General features: G+C 44.7%; 1 long non-coding RNA gene across 3 annotated transcripts in view; it reads left to right on the forward strand.

Annotated features, from left to right (window-relative positions):
- The window catches only part of LOC310673456, a 148,040-nt gene that overhangs the window by 83,131 nt on the left and 48,783 nt on the right, over positions 1 to 16,126 (forward strand). The window contains exon 3 of one of the 3 annotated variants that reach the window (XR_014509032.1): positions 14,677 to 15,021. The exons of 1 other annotated variant lie outside the window; for it this stretch is intronic. This is a non-coding gene — a long non-coding RNA (uncharacterized lncRNA). Of the gene's footprint in view, positions 1 to 2,229; positions 3,755 to 14,676; positions 15,022 to 16,126 lie in introns of those variants that run through there. One more of the 3 variants, XR_014509033.1, reaches the window with a different exon arrangement.

Consider the following 16,126-nt stretch of genomic DNA (forward strand, 5'->3'; position numbering starts at 1 on the left):
CACGTCCCTTTCATGCTGATATATAGCAGCTCTCTTAACTGGAATGCAGAACAATACAAACATGAATTCCCCCCCACACCTGATATCTATACGAGGAGGAGAGGTTTAAGATTCTTCATGGCACTGAGATCACAGACAGAAAGGAACCCTATTGCCTTGCACTGCATCTTCCATACCACCAATATGGATATCAGATTGACAGTCTTTAAATAGTGGTGACGAGAAAAATAAAATCAGGCAGGCAGAGAGCAGCTGAAGAGGCAATATTCGTGTGTGTGTGTGTGTGTGTGTGTGAATGCAGACTGTGGAGCAATTATGCTGTGTATCAAAAGTCTGGCCAAATGGCACATCCTATAAAGGTTCAGTCTTGCTGAAGGAAGGATAAAAATAGCCAACGGCCACTGCAGCTTGTGAAGCCTCAGTAGCTTAAGTGAGATAGGAGGGAAGCCAACAGGAGGAGGAAAAAGCATGTTCTCCTTCATGGAGAGCACGTGTTGCGGTGGGGGTTGACAAGACACTCCAAAGTTGTGAGGCGGGCTAATTGATCATTGGCCACTGTTGTGATTGGGCTTCCCTTGTTGTTGGGAAGAAGTTAATGTTGCCATTCTGTGATTGACAGCCAGAAATGCTAAAACTCCTTGCATGAAGCGTAGAGCTTCCTCTTTTCTCCCGTGCATCGGATTGCCCGTCCCCCCTCCCCTATATTTAGGGTTGTTCGCATTGACCTTGCTATGCCTGTCATTGGGTTGTCTGCTCTTGGGGCAGGGGCCCGGTAGGAATTTTGTCCATCTGGCTGATTGGCTGGTGCTATTTGGTTTTTTGCCTACTGTGTAGCAAATCATCACAACTTGTAAGGTTGCGGTTAGGCATTGGTTTATGGTTTGGTTGGTGGAGGGGCATGGATTGGCTGTGCCTGCCCCTCTAATGCTGCTACTGCAAGGGATTCTGTTAAAGGAATACAGGGGCTCACCATTGCTTTTGTCTGAACCCTGTCAAGGAGCTAGGGCCACGCAAGAGCCCCTGGTTGCATTTGGGGAAGGCTGAGGGCAGGTTCCCTGCTCCGTCGCTACCCCCAAATGTATTCCCCTTTTCTGACTTTTGCAGGCTTCCGACATGTCAGTCTGTCCCCCACTAGGGGGCAGATAGTCGCAATCAATGCCTAAGCAACCACTCACATTTTTGTATTTTAATAAAGTTGTGGCCAAAAATTATGCCCGAAACCTTAAACAAAAGTTCTGTGTGATGTGTGAGTTATTTGGGGTGGCTTGGGGACCTCGACACACAACTGCTAAAGAAGGTGTGCATTGAACTGAGTAGACTATGTTGAGGTTCAGAAAACATTCCCCTAGCTTGGGAATATATTGCCACATCTTAATAAAAATGGCTTTCTTGGGATCAACAGCCCAAGAAAACCATGGGTGCCTTCCTTCAGTGCTTTAAAATTTGTTGCTGTTGTTACTACATATCATTCCTGGTTTCTACCTGTTTTGAAAGGCAGAGGTCCAGCAGGATGTCTAAAAAGAAGGCTGGACCGGCCCAGAAGTTCAGTTTAAGCTGAGAATTCAGAGACAGATGGGTAAGGAAAGCAGCACTCCCATGGTAGCTACCCGTATTCAGACTGCCAACTTGCCAGCCATCTGGTCAGAATTTCAAACCACACAGCAGAAAAAGAAAATGGAAAGAAAGACGAGAGAAAGGATGGATTTGAGTGCAACGAGGGTCAAGAGGGAAATGAGGCCGTTTGTAGGACATGCAGCTGGGATGCTGATTAAAATGTTCATACACAAAAATATGGTGTTTTCCATAAAAAAATAAACAGTATTTAAAAAGCCTGTGGTTCTATCATTTAATAATGTCCCTGAACCAGTTCTTTATGATGTCATTGCTTAAGCAGTTCATAAAAAACAAAAAACATTTAGATGACCATTTTTGAAACTGACAGGAAGTTTGGATTCCCAGCCCCCAGACCTCAATAAAGGGAGAATCTGTTTATTTTTCAATTCATTCAGGTTTCACCGATCATGTTCCAATATGTCCTCAATCATTCATTTTAATTCAATGTGCTCAATGTATGCATGTGTGTGTGTTGACTTGTGGGTAAAAAGCACCGCAAGATTTGTATTGTTAAGATTTGACTGATGCTGAAGTCTTGTGTGTGCATACTTTACTCTGTCAAGGGTTATAGTCCAATGGTTCTCAAACTGTGGTGACATCCTCCTCTGCTTGTAGGACATGGAGCAACTGGAAGACGTTCAAATTTCATGTGAGGCAAAGAATCCTGAGTCAGGAGAAACCTTTCGCCCATCACCAGCCAAAGACATGGATGGACTGAACATCATCTGTCAGAAGATCCTCATTGTGGGAGGATGATACCACAATGGCATGCTGTTGCCTGTGGCAAAGGACAAGATGAGACTCGCTCCCAGACCCCCCATTTTATCTACTTGACGGGTCTTGAGACTCATTCCAGCAATAAAAACATGGCAACATTCTCCACCACACCTGAGGGCAGGCTAGATTTGGGGGTACAAGGCAGGCATCAAGGCCAGCAACAATCAAGGACCTGAGGAGAACTAGCCAGGTGGGGCGAGTTGCTGCCACCCACCACTATCTACCACCTGAGGCCTCCCATTCTGTCTAAGGGTAGAACCGGCCCTAATTATTGCTCCAACACTTGACCCATCATCCCAATCTGATATGATATATTCCTGCTTTGTTCTTCATTTGGGTTTTCTTCTTTCTGTAGTTTTATGCGTTGGAGGCAGAGGTGTCTTGTTTTATTCCTCTTTCAGATTGCATTGTTGAATTAGCATCCTAATACACACGGTTGGCGCTGTGGGTTAAACCACAGAGCCTAGGACTTGCCGATCAGAAGGTCGGTGGTTCGAATCCCCGCGACGGGGTGAGTTCCCGTTGTTCGGTCCCAGCTCCTGCCAACCTAGCAGTTCGAAAGCACATCAAAGTCCAAGTAGATAAATAGGTACTGCTCCGGCGGGAAGGTAAACGGCGTTTCCGTGCACTGCTCTGGTTCGCCATAAGTGGCTTAGTCATGCTGGCCACATGACCCGGAAGCTGTACACCGGCTCCCTCAGCCAATAAAGCGAGATGAGCGCCGCAACCCCAGAGTCGGCCAAGACTAGACCTAACGGTCAGGGGTCCCTTTACCATTTTACACACAGCTTTGCACATGACTGTGTGAAAGGATCTTTGTATGTCCTGCTGTGGAATGCAAATGCTGTGGAACTGCTGAGGTTTGAGAAGTATAAATTTAAAAGGTGGGTGAGGCTCAAAAAGCTTAGGGAAACACTATTGACTCTAAACTACAGATATAGGAAGTCTGTTGAAGTCTGGAACCTAGGACCATCACTCATCACTGGACAAGCTTGGGGCACAATCCAACCCTCTGATTTGCCAGTAGTAGATGTTGGAGGACTTCCTTCATCTAGTCTAGAATAGCTCCACTGGCTTCTGGCAGTACAGAGATACTAGTGTCACTTCACTGGTGCTGAGCTTCTCATCCTGTCCTCCAGCATGCTCCCTGCCAGCAGTTGTCCAGGGAAAGCTCTGAAACTGGGACTGGAGAGGAACTGAGCTGGCCCAGAATCCAATGGATCCTCCAGATGGAGCAGAAAAGATTATTTATGTATGCAACCACGGCTGCACGGATGTTATTGGCCCAGAAATGGAAAGAAGATAAAGTCCCGACTAGAGATGAATGGCAGATTAAGTTGATGGATTATGCCGAAATGGCAAAAATGACTGGAAGAATCAGGAATCAGGAAGACCAGAAGTTTAATATGGAATGGGGGAAATTGATAAAATCATTTGTAAACAGTTAAAATCATTAGTAGGATTGTAATAACACTTGTAGTTTAACACAATAGAGATGTAAAAGAATTTGGAACATCATAAAAGATGCAGGAAGAAATGATTAATAATAAGACCCACAAAGGGGAGGATGAAAGTCCAGGAGATTTCAAGGAATCTTGTTTTTATGATGTATGTTGAATATATGAGCGTAAGATGTTAATTTGAAAAACCAAATAAATAAATTTACCAAAATAACAATATGTGTTCCTGGACCTGCCCCCTTGCCATCCCTTAAGGGCATTAGTCCTGATCCTGATCTCAGTGTTATACCAGCTCCGGGCTGGCACAGCTCGGATAAGGCTATTGCTTGACTCATGTGAGAAACAGAGATTATGCTGCTATGTCACACCCCATTGCTGCCTGGCCAGGGTTTTGGATTAGTCTGTAAGCCATTCATCTTTAAATACATTCCCACCCGCCTCCCCCAATTAAAAGAGTTGCATTTGAATATATTGCTGGTGTCAATAGAGGCTGCTCCTCTGTTCGGCTGAGAGAGAAATCCGGATGTCATTTGCTGATAATAAGGAAGGTGTTATCCCATTACTTTGATTCACCCATTCAATTATACTTGCTTCATAAGGCAAGTGGGGAGATGGTGGCTCTTTTGCTGTGCTCAGTTCCCTTTTCTCTGTTTTTAATGAACTGCTTGGAATTAAACTCTTGCTATATTCTAGCTGGAAAACAATTAACCTCCAGATTCTCCACTGGATCTTCTGAAAAGCCTTTTTCAATTTCGGAATGCCACAATGAGAGTCGGGCTATGGCTGAATGGCCAGCATTGATCAACCTCGTGTGTGTTGCCACAGGCATCTAAGAAGCGTTCCTCATTTATCAATTCCCTCGAGCAAATGAATGGACAAATTCTTGAGACTGAACATGACTCGATATTGGCAGAGGAAACGTGTCTTGATATATTGGTGATAAGAATTGCTTCCTGAGGTAGGAGCTGTTGGGGGGCTTCCAGATTTCAGTCCAGGAAATGGTCTGGAGCTAGCTAAGCCCTGGTCATCACAGGAAACAGAAGGAGAAGGCAGAGTAGAAGGTACCACTTCAAGCTGCAGAGAGGGACTCACCTTTTTGAATGCTCCCCTTCATGAAAACACTTACCCCAACTACAAAACTAGCATAGAAAGCATACTGTATTCCTTTCCATGCAGTCTAAAGCAGTCAAGCCCACTCTACACCTCCTTTTTTTAATGCATGTGGAGACACAAACTTAAATCTATTTTTACCAGATAACCAAAATTTATACTGGCCATCTCTTTGACTTTTAAAAATATGTTTTATGTGTCACTTTCCTATTTGTTTCTACGTCCCCTTTCCCCCCTTGGCTTCTCCAGCCTTGAGGAATTCCTCTTTAAATTTTTACCCCGGTCCTTTTTCTGCTGTCTCATCTTCTCTTTCCAATTCTGGCAGGAACTTTGTCTCATTAATAAACCATTCTTGCTCATTTATCTTCCTGACTACCTCCTTCCTCCTGTTCAAGCTCTTTCACCCTCAGCTACTGTAAAGATTGCTTACTGTTACATATCCGCATTGTACCAAACTGAATTCTCGGTAGGCTTCTGACTCAAAGGAAGGCGAAGAAAGTTCTGCCAATCCACTGATTACCCTGAAACCCACTTTAGTCCATCGATATTCTCAATAAGATGAAATATATAGCCCCTCTAGCATTGGTGCAAACACACACACGCAAAAAACCCCAGGTGATAACCAGGCAAATGGAACAAATGCATAATAAAACTACTAAAAATGCTTACTAAATGTAAATAGTTGAAGTTAGAATGTAGGTGTAACCTAGAAGCAGGTAAATAACTACATTAGTAGTCCCCCTTCCCCAAACCCCCTGCTTCTTCACATTTTCAGACCTTCAAATCTGTCACAGGAATGGGGGAGAAGTGTTTTGATCATGAAGTTCATTGTGTGGGTGCAAATAGTTTTTAGAAAACTAAATAAAAGGCTTGTAGTGGCTGCAGAGTTATAATTTAGCTTCCCTCCTTCCCTCCCTCCCTCCCTCCCTTCCTCTCCATTCCCCCACTCTCTCTCACACACACTGCCATGAACCTTATGATAATCACTTCCCCAAAATTGGCAGTACCTCGGGTTACAGACGCTTCAGGTTACAGACTCCTCTAACACGGAAATAGTACCTCGGGTTAAGAACGTTGCTTCAGGATGAGAACAGAAATTGAACGGCGGAGGCATGGCAGCAGCAGGAGGCCCCATTAGCTAAAGTGGTACCTCAGGTTAAGAACAGTTTCAGGTTAAAAATGGACCTCTAGAACGAATTAAGTTCTTAACCCAAGGTACCACTGTATCTGCAAAGGTAGGGAACAGGGAAGCTTTCCTCCTTCCTTATCCAAAAGGCAGCTTCAGGATTTGTTGGTTTGTTTGTCCTGGCCATAGCAGGAAGAAAAAGGGTAACCTCTTGTTCCTTGTGGTGCCAGTTCTGCTCAGATGCCCCCATGACTGGGATGACTGAATACAGAAAGGACAAGGCTTGTGCATCTTTTAATAGTTGTATATGCAGAGGAATTTCCGCAGGTGTATCTGACGTGGCAAGGCACACCTGCTGAAATTCTCTCATCTATGCAGTATGCAGGAACCCTGGCCCCTTATACACACCTGGGTGCCCCAGTAGTCATGGCTGCTATTTACATAACAAAAAGGCTGCATGCTAACATGCAGTTAACCTCACGTCTAATTTTGCCCTGAGTGACAGTAAGGGATGGGCAAATTTGTCAACTTCACTTGCTCTCCATTCCTCTCCCCCCCCCCATCTTAAATTCCATTATCCACATTTTCTCTCCACAAGACTCTAAACTGGTTTTTAAAAATGGAATATTAATGTTTTATCGCAGCTTATATTTATAAGAGAGCAGAGATTAGGCAAGGTAAAAGATTTCTAGAGAGATGGGCTTTATTTACCATGTCTTGGAATGATAAATACTTGGGGAATAAATAGCCATATAATCTAGTTGCATTGTTCCAGAAACATACAAGTTGTAATAATAATAGTAACAACAACAACAACAACAACAACAACAACAACAACAACAACAACAACAAATTATTTATACCCTGCCACTTTGTGCGGCTCCTAACAGAATATTAAAAACTCGATAAGACATCAAACACAAAAAGTTTCCCTAAACAGGGCTGCCTTCAGATATCTTCTAAAAGTAAGGTAGTTGTTTATTTCATTGACATCTGATGGGAGGGCGTTCCACAGGGTGGGTGCCACGACCGAGAAGGCCCTCTGCTTGGTTCCCTGTAACCTCACTTCTCGCAGTGAGGGAACCACCAGAAGGTCCTCGGAGCTGGATCTCAGTGTCCGGGCTGAACGCTGTTACATGGGCAAGTTAAAAGTATTTTGCTTTATTATGTAATGCAGTATGCTGTAAATGGTCAACTGGTTTAAAAAATGAAATGTGCAGTGCACTGGTCAGTAATTGCTGGGAGCTGTAATCATGTAAACATATTTGAGAACAGGGGTCTGGCTGATGTTGTTATTGGGGGTCACAAAATTGCTGGGACCCACATACTCAAGCAGCCTGGCTGTTTTTTGTTCTCCTTTGTAGTTGCTATGGAAAAGATGCATGAAGATGATGATTTCTCAGAAGTGAAGTCACAGGCAGACCAAATGAGGCAATTCCTCTCCCTTCTATCTGATCTTCCTAATGGGGCATCTCCCACAAGAAAATGGATAGACAGGTCGACAGATTACTTACACCATTTAGGAGAGGTATAACCAGGGAAGCTGGTTATGTGGTATGAAGAAGAAGAGGAGTTTGGATTTGATATCCCGCCTTTCACTCCCCTTCAGGGGTCTCAAAGCGGCTAACATTCTCCTTTCCCTTCCTCCCCCACAACAAACACTCTGTGAGGTGAGTGGGGCTGAGAGACTTCAAAGAAGTGTGACTAGCCCAAGGTCACCCAGCAGCTGCATGTGGAGGAGCGGAGACGCGAACCCGGTTCCCCAGATTACGAGTCTACCGCTCTTAACAACTACACCACACTGGCTCTCATGCTGGTATGAGGAAGTCAGCGGCATCTGTACCCTTGTATGTTCTCCAACGCTGCCAAAGTGTAAGACATCCGCTACAGATGTGGCAACAGGAAAAATCAGTGGTTCATATTGGGGAAAGGCTCAGCCTGCTGCTGAAATGAAGAAAAACCCAGTAGAGAACAGTATCCAAATTATAACATTTCATTGTGGCATCGTATGTTAGCCACCAGGGATGCAGGTGGGGCTGTGGTCTAAACCACTGAGCCTCTTGGGTTTGCCAATTGGAAGGTCGGCAGTTCGAATCCACGTGACAGGGTGAGCTCCCATTCCCCTGTCCTAGCTTTTGCCAACATAGCAGTTCAAAAGCATGCCTGTGCAAGTAGATAAATAGGTCCTGCTGCATCAGGAAGGTAAATGGCATTTCTGTGCACTCTGGTTTCCATCACAGTGTCCCGTTGCGCCAGAAGTGGTTTAGTCCTGCTGGCCACATGACCCGGAAAGCTGTCTGTGGACAAACACCAGCTCCCTCAGCCTGAAAAGCGAGGTGAGCACCGCTCCCCATAGTCGCCTTTGACTGGACTTAACTGTCCAGGGGCCATTTACCTTTACTTTTTACCATATTTTAGTCATACTATCTTTGCTAATTACCATTTCTTCACTTACATGGCTAAGCTCTCTCTATGATACTTAGGTTCCTGTGGCTTTAGAGAAAAACACACCTTTGATTCACCCTTCGCTCCTGTCACTCACTTCCAGGGGTGCCAACTTGAATAAAATATTGGGGTAAGCTCCACCCCAATCACAAGACACGGCACACACATGCGATCAGAATGGCAACCCCCATCAACTTGACATAAGTGGCCACCTCAAACATTTTATTGAGGGGGCCAAAGGGACCTTGGCTCCTAGGAGTTGGCTCCTATGGTCACTTCTATAGTCTGAATTCAGATTTTAAACTGCTGCTTGGATTAGGGACCTGGGTTGTTGTTGTTGTTGTTTCACTGTTTGCTTGTTAAAAACAGTCTGTAATGTGCTGAGTCATCAGTAATGACATATTGAAGTTAAGCACACCATCCAACTCTCAGTCTAAGCATCTTCAAGAAACAACACCTTGGTTGCTTAATGACAGAGAAATAGAGATCTGGCTGTGGTCATTCTTTCGGCCCTTAAGTCAGGGGTGGGGAAACATTTTTTGCCTGAGGGGCACCTCTCCTTTCCTTCTCAAGGTCACAGGTCCTTTCCTTCTCAAGGTCACATGCCTGTGGAGACCAGGGCCGGAGGCACTGCAGTGTAATCTGATTTCAAGGGTACACTCCTGCCAGGAGTTCATGAAGGCTGTGGTTTAGGAAAGTATAGGACCTGGGAAGATCCTCAAGGGCCAGAAAGAGAAGTCATTTGTCTTCTGGGCCTAAAAATTACCTGTCCCCACTTTAAGGGATGCTTGGCACTTTTGTGTTACTTCTGCTTAACAGGTAAAGTTTCTTGTACAATTCTTTTTTTAAAAAAACACAGCTGTTTCCCAGCAGATTAAAGCTAATCTTTTGATGTGCCTAGTAGTTAATGGATTTCTCAAAATGAAAACACAGAGATGTTAACCAAAAAGGTTTAATGAGTGTTTTAATTATGGGAACACTGGCCGCAATGCACTGAACGACTCTGACCTTTGGTCTAGCCTCAGAAAGTCTCATGCAAAACGAAATGTCCCAGCCGCGGCAGCAAACAAAGGTCAGCTCTGTCGAAAGATCCTTATCAGCCCCTGCTGTCAACAACTCAAGGCAAAATTAAGTCCGCTACTGGAGCTCTCGGTTCGGTTTGACCTTGAATTCTCCACTGCGACGTCCCAGAACGCAACTTGTATAATACCATAAAACTGAATGAAGAACTGGGGGTAGGCAAACAGTTGTTGTTTTTCCATCCAAACAAGGCCAGAGGGCCATCATTCAAGTCGCTACACGTTGTAATTAGAAAGAGGAACAAAGACAAACTAATTAGCCTTCTGCTTGGGATGCCTTTTACCTTGGCACTGAAAGGTCAAGGGAACCAAATCTTTTCAACTGACTGTCCTTCAAGTGGTCATTCAAAGGACCATGCCATACATTACCCAAGACTCAGCTGACCCAGGCAGCCATCTGTCTATCCAAACATATGGTTAGCTGAATGTTTCAGACTTTACTTTTGGGTAAATGATGTTAATCAGATGTAACCTGAAACTTTGTGCAGAGAATGACGGATAGATCCATTCAACGCTACAACATAGCAAATTCTGACCAGTGCATTAACGTTCATTGGATTATATAACACCAAGGTCTCCAGGAGCTTCATCAAAAGCAGCAATCATGTGCCCAAAGGTCCAAGCAACTTCTACAGAAGGGACAGAGACCTGGCATAGTGTCAGCCATTTTGATCCATCATGGCTGCTCTACGGTGTGCATGACACACACCATAACTGCTGGTTCTGATGGATATGTGTTCTTGTTATTGTTTAGTCGTGTGCGACTCTTCGTGACGCCATGGACCAGAGCACGCCAGGCACTCCTGTCTTCCACCGCCTCCCGCAGTTTGGTCAAACTCATGCTGGTAGCTTCAAGAACACTGTCCTACCATCTCGTCCCCTGTCGTCCCCTTCTCCTTGTGCCCTCCATCTTTCCCAACATCAGGGTCTTTTCCAGGGAGTCTTCTCTTCTCATGAGGTGGCCAAAGTATTGGAGCCTCAGCTTCAGAATCTGTCCTTCCAGTGAGCACTCAGGTCTGATTTCCTTCAGAATGGATAGGTTTGATCTTCTTGCAGTCCATGGGACTCTCAAGAGTCTCCTCCAGCACCATAATTCAAAAGCATCAATTCTTCGGCGATCAGCCTTTTTTATGTGCCCAGATTAACAATGTGCAACTTGAAAAAGGAGCAAAGGAAAAGCATCACGGGTCAAAGATACAATGTGGACAGTGGAACAATGTTATCTAAGGATGTAGCCAGAAGAGGCCTGAAGGCGGGTAGGTTGGAATCTCCCCTCTGTAGGATATTCCAGAACCCTTTCCAGCATTTTCAGGTTCTGTTTTATAAAATGGTAGCTCTTTTATTGCTATAAAGAAAACAACACAGATAGCATTCTACTCAAATGCTCAGAGTTAAGCTGTTTTGTTGCATGTGCACATCAGAACCCCCATGTGTTGGATCCCAGCCATTTGACCCTTAAAAAACACATTTATGCATGAGGAGAATCTTTCACTGGAGTTAGCCATGCACTGGATAGCTCAGTTGGATAGAGCTCAGTGCTGATAACACCAAGGTTTCAGTTTCGATCCCTGTATGGGACAGCTACTTATTCCTGCATTGCAGGAGGCTGGACTAGATGATCCTCAGGGTCCCTTCCAACTCTGTCATTCTATTCTATGGGTACACACTCAGAGCAGCTATCTGGTTACATTATCCATTTCTCTTGATCATCAAGGGCTGCCTTCTCCAGCTCCTTTCACCCACTGCTGATACTCTAGTTTGCTTTAGAACTTTCCTGCATCTAATCTAGAAGACATCTCATTCTGCTGCCTTCTGTGGCCGATGACAGGGTTATTATTGATTTTACGTGAAAATAGGGTGAGATCTCAAGCATCTCAGCAGGTCTCAGTGGGTGCCCGAAGTTTTGCCCACCACATCCGTATCAGTTTGTCAGCAATAATGTTAGGAACACTTCAGACCAAAGATTAGGAAGGGTGATGGGAGTGGGGATGCAGAGGGTGATTGATTATATGTGACATGCATTTTGGGTTTATGCATTCATGAAGGCCGTGCCTGCAAGATCTGTAATGCCAGCTTGCACACACTGTGCAAAGATGAATAAATGAATAATTGTTTTGATAATATTAAACAGCATGTGTGATGTCGCAGAGCAACATCTGTTATTAACAGTATAAACAAAAGGGGGATTTTTTTCATCTTTTTTTTTTTTTTAACTGATTACGTGTCATTCCACGGAGAGGAGCAATGTGGTGCCTCCAACTGCCCTGCTGCGGTAGGCATGAAAGAAGTGTAAGTAGGCAGAAAGAAGTTACTTTGGTAAAGAAGAAAGTCCTCTTCTGAAAGTCAAGGAAAGAGATACAATACAAATTAAGCATTATAAAATTATTAAGGTCTCGTATTACCTTGTGAGTGTGCGATGACACCATCATCCATTTTACAACCCAACAGTCCATAGTGATTAGAGATGGGTTAGTCTGTCAATTTTACCCATAATTCTGTTCTAGTCCATTAATTTACATTAAAAAAATTAAACAAAAACCCAAACACACCATGCATATTTTGATATGTTTAAATTGTCAAGAGCCACGTCATAACATTCAGAGATGTGTAAAATCTGGCAGTCAGCTAAGTTTTGATCCACAAATTAGTTTTGAATGTGCAGATTAGGAATTCGTAAATACTGAATACCTCAAGCACATACCCCATCAAGTGTACTGGAAAAAATTGGGACATCCTGTTTTATCCCATGAGAACACGGCAGCCCATTTGGGTGCCATGATATTGTGTGATTTTGCGTCCAGAGGGCGTTACGATCTCTGGACATTGTATTGGAGCCTTAATTTTCATTTCATTTAGACCTATTAAAACTTGCCTTTGCCTTTGTTTTATTATTTGCTGTGTCTTATTTCTTATAATACTTCTGCCCTTCTATTCCATTTTAGGCAGCCTAAAGATACACACACACACACACACACACACTCGAACAATATGTATCTTTGTTTGTAAATCAGTATATATAGTCTCTGAAACAGGCTGTATTTGGCAAGTGAACTGAGAGGCAAAAGCATTATAATGTATAGTCCTCTACATTAAAGCTGAATTATTCCTGCATTATTTTACTCTGGAAATGCTAATATAGATGCCTGCTGTTTAACATATAAGCAAGAGGCTTACAAACTATCCTTAAGGGCTTGTATTATCTTAGATCTGAGCTATTTGGCAGCTCAGCTCAGTTTTATTCTAACTAGCTGGCAAAGATATCCTAAGCAACCCTGCTCTGGTGTGAAGCAGCACTCCCCAACCTGGTGCCTTTCAGGTGTTTTGGACTAAGGTAAAGGTAAAGGTACCCCTGCCCATACGGGCCAGTCTTGACAGACTCTAGGGTTGTGCGCCCATCTCACTTAAGAGGCCAGGGGCCAGCGCTGTCCGGAGACACTTCCGGGTCACGTGGCCAGCGTGACATCGCTGCTCTGGCGAGCCAGTGCAGCACACGGAAACGCCGTTTACCTTCCCGCTAGTAAGCGGTCCCTATTTATCTACTTGCACCCGAGAGTGCTTTCGAACTGCTAGGTTGGCAGGCGCTGGGACCGAACAACGGGAGCGCACCCCGCCGCGGGGATTCGAACCACTGACCTTTCGATCGGCAAGCCCTAGGCGCTGAGGCTTTTACCCACAGCGCCACCCGCGTCCCTCATTTTTGGACTACAACTCCCATAAACTCTGACCATAGGCATGCTGGCTGAGACTGATGGGAGCTGAAGTCCAGCCACTGAAATTGGCTCTGGGGTGGACTTGGGATAGGTAAAAAAAGGTAAAGGACCCCTGGATGGTTAAGTCCAGTCAAAGGCGACTATGCGGCTGTGGCACTCATCTCATTTTCAGGCTGAGGGAGCTGGCGTTTGTCCACAGACAGTTTTCTGGGTCATGTGGCCAGCATGACTAAACTGCTTCTGGCACAACAGAATACCATGACGGAAACCAGAGCGCATGGAAATGCCATTTACCTTCCTGCCACAGCAGTACCTATTTATCTACTTGAACTGGCGTGCTTTCAAACTACTAGGTTGGGACAGAGCAACGGGAGCTCACCCTGTCGTGGGGATTTGAACCGGCAACCTTCTGATCGGCAAGCCCAAGAGGCTCAGTGGTTTAGACCACAGCGCCACCCACATCCACTTGGACTTGGGATAAATTCCAGAGAGGGGAGATTGTTCCATCCGGCAAGCAGGAATTCTTGTGCAGGCAGAATGACTGGAAGAGTACAACACTGAATTTCACCCTGTCAGTAGGTTAATTTACCCAACTGTGTTCACCCTGATGCAGGTGACTGTCCAAACCAGGAGATCATATTTTAAAAGTGGAGGATATAAAACCAGTCTGAAAATCAGGGTGCCCTGTTTCTGGCTCTGAGCTGACAGGTCTGCTTCAGTGAAGGTTGTGTCATCTGAAAAAAATATGAAAAGTTGTACATGAAGATTTGGCTACATGGCCACTGTGAAAACAGGTAAAGGTCCAAAATAATTACCATAACACTACAATTTAGAGAGATAAAGTAGTTACGTACCTTTTTTCAGAACTATGGAAACCACAGCGAAGAGGCTGCAGGATAATGGATCTGTTCCAAAGACTTGGTGTTCTTCAACAGAAATTGTGATTATTTTTTGCCAGTAGATTCTCCCTCAAAACACTGGACTGTATGTCAGCTGTTGCCTTCTTGTTAATCAGATAACAGAACTTTTACTTCTTTGGACAGTTTTAGCTAATGGAGAAACGGAATGAGAGGGCAATTACAGTTCATCAGCATTGATTTTCTTGAGTGTGTGTGCCTTAACATTGGCTAAACTGCTACACTTAGGGCTGACAAGGTCACTGAAAAATTCCAAGTGCGTACTTCACAAACACCATGCCATCCCACACTCCTGGACCACATTCCTAATGGCAATTGCAGGGTTATCAATCTAGCGGGAGTCAGGGTGCTTAAAGTCACGTATGTTAGCTGTCAATGGTATTATATGGTTCGCTGGTTCTGTGAATGTGACTGACATTATTTCTGTTGCTTTGGCAGCTGTAAAAGGGAGTTTCTTTTCGAAGCAATGAAGTGCATGGACCCAGAAATGGATTGCCACCATGGATGTATAATCAAGGATATAATGGAGCGAACTGAAAAGGGGGCAGTGTGGGAAAGCAGTCGTTTATCAGGGAGGCAGAGTCATTATTCGGTCTGGATGCTGATACTCGAACCACGGGAACAAATTTTCAGGTCTCTAATGCGAACACCTTGGGGTTCTGTCTTACTGCTGATTTGAAAATAGCTACCTGCCTCGTCAGCTGTGGGGAGTCTGAGAGCCAAGATAGGTAGGAAGGATGTCTGTAAAACAGAAGAGCACCCCCATTGTTCTACCCAGACACTGAGGTCCAGTGTCAAGGGCCTTCTGGCAGTTCCCTCACTGCGAGAAGCCAAATTACAGGGAACAGGCAGAGGGCCTTCTCGGTAGTGGCACCCGCCCTGTGGAACACCCTCCCATGAGATGTCAAAGAGAACAACAACTACCGGGCTTTTAGAAGACATCTGAAGGCAGCCCTGTTTTGGGAAGCTTTTAATGTTTGATGGACTACTGTATTTTAATATTTTGTTGGAAGCCGCCCAGAGTGGCTGGGGAAGCCCAGTCAGATGGGCGGGGTATAAATAAATTATTGTTGTTGTTGTTGTTGTTATTCTTATTCTTATTCTTATTATTATTATTCAGCCTTTATATATATCAGGCATAGGCAAACTCAGCCCTCCAGATGTTTTTGGCCTACCACTCCCATGATCCCTAGCTAACAAGACCAGTGGTCAGGGATGATGGAAATTGTAGCCCCAAAACATCTGGAGGGCTGAGTTTGCCTATGCCTGATATATATAAGATCTCCCCAGTTCAAATCCATAGGAATGTAAACAACTGGGCTGTAGCTCCGTAGTAGTAGTAGTAGTAGTAGTAGAAGAAGAAGAAGAAGAAGAAGTGGTGTTTGGATTTGATATCCCGCTTTATCACTACCCGAAGGAGTCTCAAAGTGGCTAACATTCTCCTTTCCCTTCCTCGCCCAGAACAAACACTCTGTGAGGTGAGTGGGGCTGAGAGACTTCAAAGAAGTGTGACTGGCCCAAGGTCACCCAGCAGCTGCATGTGGAGGAGCGGACATGCGAACCCGGTTCCCCAGATTATGAATCTACCGCTCTTAACCACTACACCACACTGGCTCTCACACTCACACTAGAGCATTTTCTGTTGCACACAGAATGTACCAGGTTCAATTCCCAGCATTTCCAGGTAGGACTTGGGTAAACTCCTACCTGAAACCTTGGACAGCTGCTGCCTATCAGCACTGAGCTTATGCACCAATGACCTGATGTGGTATAATGTGGGTTGACTGAGTTGAACGCATACCCCAACAGCACTGGAAGGGGGGAAATAACAAAGCTTTTTGTGTCAGTGTTCTATGACAAGATGTGAGTTACTGTGCAGTGTTCTTGG

Source organism: Podarcis tiliguerta, assembly GCF_965153285.1.
Source record: "Podarcis tiliguerta genome assembly, chromosome: 3".
In the NCBI taxonomy this organism is placed as follows: Eukaryota; Metazoa; Chordata; class Lepidosauria; order Squamata; family Lacertidae; genus Podarcis; species Podarcis tiliguerta.